The following is an 8,355-nucleotide window of genomic DNA, read 5'->3' as shown; positions in this document are numbered from 1 at the left end:
TTCACAATGCGTGTGGTCAAAACAGGTGTTTTCCCATTAAATAACCAAAAGTTGAGATGATGGTTATCAAACATTCTCGTATTCAATTTCAACACCACGCCTAAACTTGAGGGCAAACAAACTGCAGAGGTTGAAAAGGGATGTTAATATAATAAGAAATCACTTCTCCGTATCATATAGCCATGAGAAGAACAAATCTATGCCCTAAAGAGTTTAATTTTATTACCTCTGTAAATGCCGCCAGAACAAAAACAAATAGGTTAATCAACTAACTGCCTGCGTTTGGCAAGACACTCGAAAAGAGCATCATCTAATGGAACATTTTATTTGTATTAATTCAATGATATTCCTTCACACATGCATGTACCACTGTCTACCCGGTAATAGGATGTCATAATCTGATACTGAAACTGAGTGTAGTAGAGTCCCATGTCTGATTATGTGTCAGCTAGAGCTAAAACCATTAAATTAATTGCCAACTATTTTGATAATCGATTAAACAGTTTGAGTAATTTTCTTTAAAAAAAAAAAAAGTCAAAATTCTCTTGATTCCAGCTTCTTAAATGTGAATATTTTCTATTTCCTTTACTCCTCTATGACAGTAAATTTAACATCTTTGAGTTGTGGATGAAACAAGACATTTGAGGACGTCATCTTGGGCTTTGGGAAACACTGATTGACATTTATCACCATTTTCTGACAGTTTATAGACCAAACAACTAATCGATTAATCAAGAAAATAATCACCAGATTAATCAAGAATGAAAATAATCGTTAGTTGCAGCCCTTGTGTCAGTCATCAAAAAATATGTTCAAAAGAGATGACAGTAATGTTTTTCTTTTTCTAATTGCAGAAGAGGACATGGCTTCCGGATGTGTTTTCTCTTAAAGGCATCCTCCCCAGGGAACTGGTTTCAGATGGTGTCTTAGAGTATAAAATCCTGTCTAGCACCATTTGAAATCGGTGTTCTTGAGCGGGAACACACTTCAGGGATGACGACAGTGACAACTTCATTCACTAAGTTGCCAGCGAGTTTAAGATTTCAGTTTTGTGGCATTTTTTGCATTCAAATCATTGGTTCTCTGGATCAGTCCTCTGTACAGCTTAAGCTCCAGTGAGCAGAAGAAAAGAAGGTGTCAAGGGAGGGAAGTCCAGCCAATCACCCTCTCACCAAGGCTGACCGTTTTCGTCTGGTGTTCAGAGTTTCCATCATGTCTAGCACCATTTGAAATCGGTTACAATGTTGAGAAACTATCATCAAAGATTTTCACTTCAGCAGTCGCATGGTGAGTTTCCTTAAAGTGGCAGAAGATGGCAGCATTGAGCCGCCATCTACTATCATCCAAGGCTATCAACTTTTAGTCATTGAAGCAGCGAAGGTTTCACTGGATGACCCGAACAGGTAGGAGAACTGTTACACTGAGCTCCTTTTTTGTTTTTTCTGTATTCTTTTTTTATAATTCAGTTTCTTCTTTAATCATGTTGCAGTCACTCAGCCGTGCTGTGTGTTACAGTTATCTTGTCCTGTACTTCCTCCAGGAACAGATGATAAACAGGGAGAATATCTGGTTTAATGCTTCAGTAGTTCAGTTGTTGTGTATCTGCCCACTGCAGAGCTGTCAAGATATGCACTTTTTTTCTTATTTTTGTTAAGTTAACATGTTGTCCGTAGCTCTATGCTGTATTTCCATTAATAAAGCAAAACTGATTTCACTCACAAGTTGTACTGTGTATGATTAAAGTTCAATTTCAGTGAGTTTTTGCATTCTTTAATTGGCACCACCATGTCACCTTTGTTCAGTTTTAATAGCGACAGAAGTTTGAAATCAACTACTGTAGGTCGTTATGAAACCATTTCTAATTATAACCCTTCATTTCTTCGACCCCAGAGGCAATTCATTCTGCTGAGTTTTTGAAAATGTAATTATAGCGTGTAATCTTTTAATACATGCCTGCCTTTAACCTACACTGTTGAGGTTAACAGCATAGGTTGACAGAAAAAGCAATTATGAACTTCAACAGTGTAGGTTAAAGGCCTTACTCAGTTGCCAGTTTATTAGGTACACCTAGCAAAAACTAATGCAGTCTAATATAATAGTCCTGCAATAAATCCAGGTGTTGATTCAACTGTATGATCAATTTGGAGGTCTGTTATGCTGAGAGGTGTTTCTATTATTTTGTCCATCCCACTTATATCAATGAGGATGGGCTAAATAACAGAAACACCCCTCCCAGTCTCCCAGTATGTTCTTGAACATAAACATATGTGTAAATGGCCTATTTCAGCTGATATTTTGAGGATTTTGCTGCTCTACCGTTACGCATTAGAGATCTGCTATCACTTTGAGCACCGTTTGACACTGTTGAACCACCAGAAACTGAAAAGTCTCTCCCACAGCTATTCAATCCTCGTCTGACATTTCTTTCTAACAGTGCCCAAACAGGGTTAACTGCCGTCCACCACAGCTCTCTAATGATTCCCCGTTACTTTCTGACCTTCTCAAACAGAGCGATGTTGGGGAGCCAAAGCTAAATCGAAAAGTCTTAAAATACTGAATGGCCAGCCTTGAAAGGGGTAGAAATCTCCACCGCCAGCATGACCTTATTTTTATCTTTGCTGTTTGCGAGAAACCAACCTGACGAAAGGGTATGGATATATTCTTGGCAGAGTGTGTGTTGCCATATCAACAATAAACAAGAATATACCCTTTTGAATGTCTTTCACTTTGGAGCCAATGTGAGTCATGAGGAGTGTCTCCACTATAAACATGACATCAGCAGCAGCATCATCGATGCTTGATCCACCCAGCTCTGCTTTGACTTGCCCTGTCTGCTCCACTATGATGTGGTGAAGTGTGACTGGTTTCCGACTGGAAATTCAGTGTTTTCCTTTGACCTCAGCAGTAGTGGGAGGAGGACTGACGAAATGACATATTGGTCATAGTACAAATGAAGATTGAGGATTTAAAGTGAGACTGTGACTTTTAAAAGAAGAATTAGCATGTTAATTCTCTTAGAAAAAAGGAGAATTCATAAGCATTAAATCACACCTGTGCTCTGCTCTTTTTAGGGCTTAAAGGGACATGCGCTAAATCAAAATTTCAGACAGAGAGTGAATACAGGTATATTCAGACGGACAGAATGAGAAAAATAATGTGTTGCTTTTAACATTAGAGCATGTAAACATGTTCTAGTAGAAACCCAAAATACAAGTATGAATCTGAAAATGAGCATGATATGTCCCGTTTAAAGTTGGGTATACGCTAAACGAACTAGTTTGTACGGCATTACATCCAACCACGTCGAAAGGCAAAATGTTTGTAGTGTTTATACACTCAAAGACGAGATGCGATAATGGGTTAAACATGGGCACAACAAGGCAGACCTTCAGACAATCTTATCTGGAAGGCATACATAGTGTTACACACGTGTACACACAAAGAATGAGAGAAATAGTTCAGGAAATAGTCCCTATATAGAGACAGTTTTTGGTTTGTCCGTTCTGGTCTACTGTAGAAACATGGCAGACTGCTCCGTGAAGAGGACCCGCTCCCTATGTAGATATAAACGGCTCATTCTAAGGTAACAAAAACACAATTCTTATTTTCAGGTGATTATACATTATATTCCATTTCTGCCAATAGGTTCCCCTAAATGCTACACACTGTTCCTTTAAGTTACGCCACCTCCATATTTATTTTAACCCAAACCACGATCTTTTCCTAAACCTAACTAAGTAGATTTGTTGCCTAAACACCGCAGGGGCTTGCACAGGTGCTCTGATCTCTTGCGTTGTTGGAAATTCATAGGAAAACACACAGCAGTTCTATTGAAGTATACGAGCTCCTTTATGCTACATTTGTCTCTATTGGTATAGCTAAAGCAGACGATTAGACTGTTGTCAGGCTATTAAATAAGCGTTATAAGTCGCTATAAGCCCCATAGATGTGGGTCAATAGGGGCCTACTACACCCATACACCCACTAGTAGGTTTTATCATCTATGCACATGATAGATCACCGAAAGAAGGTATAAAAGAACACAAAAGCGACCTCTAGTGACCGTTGTAATTATGACAGTGACAAAACACAGGGTTTTCACCCAGGAGACCGTAGTTAGCATCCCGTGTGAATCCAACAATATTTAGTTGTCTTTGTTTGTAGTTATTTTAACAGCTGTTTTTCCCTCAACTTGTTTTTTTTTTTGCCTAAACCTAAAGAAGTGTTTTTGTTTGTGTTCAAAAGGTGACGTTTCATGCAATTTTACATCGTGTTAGAACGTATTGCTTTTAAGTTTTGCTTTCCCTTTCACAACATAGTAAGCGTAGTAGGCCCCCAATGACCCACATCTGTGGTGCTTATAGCAACTGATAAAACCTGTAATGTCCTGATAACAGTCAAATCGGGTGGCTAAAGAGGCCTCTTTTCAGCAAAGGTTACACACACTAGCTTTAAGTTTGGTCCTTGAAAACCAGAACCACAGCTCAATACTGACTGAATTGTGTTAATGCGGTCACTGTAAGCGTATGTCGACATCATAAGCGTTAGTATAATTTGTGTGGCATAATGTACAGTGTTATACTACAGCTCATGTTCATGGCCTTATGTTGACTTTTCTTTTACTGAAGTAAAAGTGGAAGCCGGCTGCTCAAGTTAAACTAATAATCCATATTGTTGAAGGTGCTTACAGTAAGAGCGGCTCTATTAAAAGCATGTAAACATTTACTTTGAGACCGCTGCCACACTGATGGTAGGGTACTCACGCTTCACATCTGTTCCTGGTCTAATGCTGAGGCCTTAGTGGGAACCATTTATGTCTTGTTTGTCTTAAGTTAAAAGATCTCCATCCGCCCTACTCATGAGAACAACTTTAAAGAGGAGTCTTCGTCTTTTACCAACAAGTGTTTTCATCCTGTTCCATTCTTTTTTTTTCTCCACACGGCTGTTGTGCCATAACCGCTCCTTACCACACTTACCACATCATGCGTAACTAAATGATTCACCAAGGATACATGAATCATAAACAGAGCTACGTATGCCACAGCATTTGCAAGAGTCAGGCTGCCAGATTTATCCTACAACGCCACAGCATGCGTTAGCCTGAGTGTGTGCGAGGTGTTATTTATTTTCTTGTTTACAACATGTGTAAAATTGCATCACATCCTCTGTGGTGAGATTCCACCCCTCTAGCCATGTTGATCACGAGGCTGGGACAGGATAATGCCCAAACACACTATAAAGACTGATTATGGGATCATGATCTTTTAAAGTTAATGTAATGGGAACCAGTTTAACGTCCAGCTGTAATGTATTGTATTTGATATAGAACGTCTTGAAACATAATGATTGATTTTTGTCATAACTCCAAATTTATTCAGCTCAGGGATACTTCAAGTAAACCCTCCAGAAGTATCTATAAAGTTGTGTATATACTGTCAATATACTGTATGTTTTGAAACACATTTACATGTAGTTGTAAATATATTTAAGTATATGTTTTATCTGATTATTAATACATTTATAAAGAATAGGGCTGTCAAAGTTAACACAAACGTGTTAACACAAATTTGTTTTAACGCCACTAATTTCTTTAACGCATTAACGCAACTTGCGGTTTTTAATTAACCTCTTAAAAAGGTTGTAGCGGGCTCAGTTTTAAAGCTGGAGTGAAGATACAGAGTTTGCTTTATTAATGGAAATACAGTATGGATACTGATTCAAACTTGTGCTAAATTTTGGCGAGTAAAAAAACTGGCACAACCACTTTCAAAGGGGTCCCTTGACCTCTGACCTCAAGATATGTGAATGAAATGAAGTCATAGTCAAGTCAGCACACTGACACACTGACAGCTGTTGTTGCCTGTTGGGCTTGAGTTTGCCATGTTATGATTTGAGCATATTTTTTATGCTAAATGCAGTACCTGTGAGGGTTTCTGGACAATATTTATCATTGTTTTGTGTTGTTAATTGATTACCAATAATAAATATATACATTCATTTGCATAAAGCAGCATAGTTACCCACTCCCATGTTAATAATAGTATTAAATACTTGATAAATCTCCCTTTAAGGTACATATTGAACAGATAGAAATTGTGTGATTAATTTGCGAGTAATTACGATTAACTATGGACAATCATGGGATTCATCGCGATTAAATATTTTAATCGATTGACAGCCCTAATAAAGAATAGTATTAGCAGTTAGAAAATGTTCAATGACACACATAAAGTTCATTGAAGTGTTGGAGGTATAGGCAGTGTGATACGCGCACAGGTTCCTGTGTGTGTAGTGACGCACTGGCAATCGTCAATAGACAAGATAACCCTAACCCTAACCCTGCATAATCAAATGGAAGGTTTGTGTGGTGGTATTTTGTCGTGTTGTGGCTTGAAATTTTTGAATGGGTCAGGCCTGAGTGCTGCATTGATGTTAATCTTTGTCATGACAAGCTCTCCTCCAGCCCGGTCTGGTCTTCTCACATCAGTCTCTTTACCAAGTAATTCATACCAGCCAACACAATAAATTATTTCCACACTCCATGAAGCATTTATTCATTATAAACATTCAGTTCATTTAATTTAAGTGTGTATTTATGAGGGAAATTATTCACGGGAGGGGTTACAATTCTTTATAAATTTGTGAATAACTACCTAAAAGATGCACTATATCGCTGTGTATACATCAAATTAAAGGAACAGCGTGTAACATTTAGGGGCATCTTTTGGCAGAAATGGAATACAATATTAGTAAGTATGTTTTCTTTAGCCTATTATCAACTGAAAACAAGAATCGTTGTTTACGTTACCTTAGAATGAGACGTTTATATCTACGTAAGGAGCGGGTCCTCTTCACGGAGCCGGCCGCTATGTTTTTACATTAGCCCGGAACGGACAACCAAACACTGGCTCTAGATGGGGACAATCGCGTATTCATGTCAGACACCGTAGTTCTCCTACAAGCTTGGCACATGGGAGAAGTTTCAGATGGTTGCAATCTGCAACCTCACCGCTAGATGCCGCCGAACCCTACACACAGCACCTTTAATAACCACACAAAAACATGTAAACGTAGAAATGGCTTATAAAAGCAATAAATTAAGGGCCACAATTGTTTCTGAATATATGTATATAATATATGTACAGCCACATTATGGCGTTTTCTATTGACTATTTGACTGTACAGCATAAGCGTTAGGTTTTAGATGAGTCTCAAAAGTTTAACATCAGTGTCCGTATCATCTTTTTTATATAAGCACAAAGTGAATTCCCGTAATAGGATCCCCACAAAGAGGATGGACAGACATGTCATCGTCATATCCCTGTTCTGCTCAAACAGGATAGGAACTCATGGATGCCTGGATGTCGTTGGCAGACACATGTTTCTCAAGGTTTTCTGATAGTGATGATACAGTATGAGCCAGGATGGGTGTGGTACTGTACTAGTGCAGGGGAAAAACAGAGTCGGAAAGAGGAGGAGGAATCAATGCGTGTGATTTTAGTGAGTGGAAAACTTGCTGAGACAGGGAGGACACCCATCATTTCCTGCTGTCACTTAAGTTTTTTTTTTTTTTTTATCACTTCCCTTCCTGTGGTGAAGTCACATTTGACAAAGGACTGTTGGAGCTACAGGAGAGGACCAGTAAAGTGATTCATGATACTATGATATAAAACCAGTTTAAGCGTACATTGTTATTTACTTGCGTCACATCACTATGGTTGCAGAGCTGCATCACTGGGCCAGAGCCTGGTGTGTATTGAAGGGAAGTCCCTGTTTTGACTGCAGGGTGACTAAGCACTTAGAGACGAGACACATAAACAGTTTATGTATCCATGCATTGCTCAACTGATTTTGTTGTGATGTTTTGTTTAAAGGAAAAAGCTGGCCTGGCAATATTCTACATTTTCAGTGATGATGGCACCGTGGCTCTAGAGATGGCAATGTCGGTTAGGCAGACCACCACTTTTGGTCTAGACTGGAATATTCCTAAAATCTATATGATTGATTATGAGTCAATTTTGTACAGACATTCATACTCCCAAGACCGACTTTGGTGATCCCTGAATTTTCCTCGCATGCCACCATGTGGCTAACACTTGTGGTTTTAATTGAAATGTCTCAACTAGATGGAATGCTATGAAATGTGTTATTTATGTCTCCCTCAGGATGAATTGTGAAAACTTTGGTGACCCCTTTACTTTACACCTAGTGCCATCATCAGGTCAAATTTTGAGCTTGTCCCATATTGGTTATATCTGCAAAACTGATTACATTCCCATCAGCCCCAGTTGTACTTTGTGTTTAGTGCTAATTAGCAAATGTTATCATGGTAACACTCTAAACTGAGCTGTGTTA

Source organism: Sebastes umbrosus, chromosome 1 (genome assembly GCF_015220745.1).
Source record: "Sebastes umbrosus isolate fSebUmb1 chromosome 1, fSebUmb1.pri, whole genome shotgun sequence".
NCBI lineage: Eukaryota > Metazoa > Chordata > Actinopteri > Perciformes > Sebastidae > Sebastes > Sebastes umbrosus.
Note: the sequence above shows the minus strand (reverse complement) of the source record.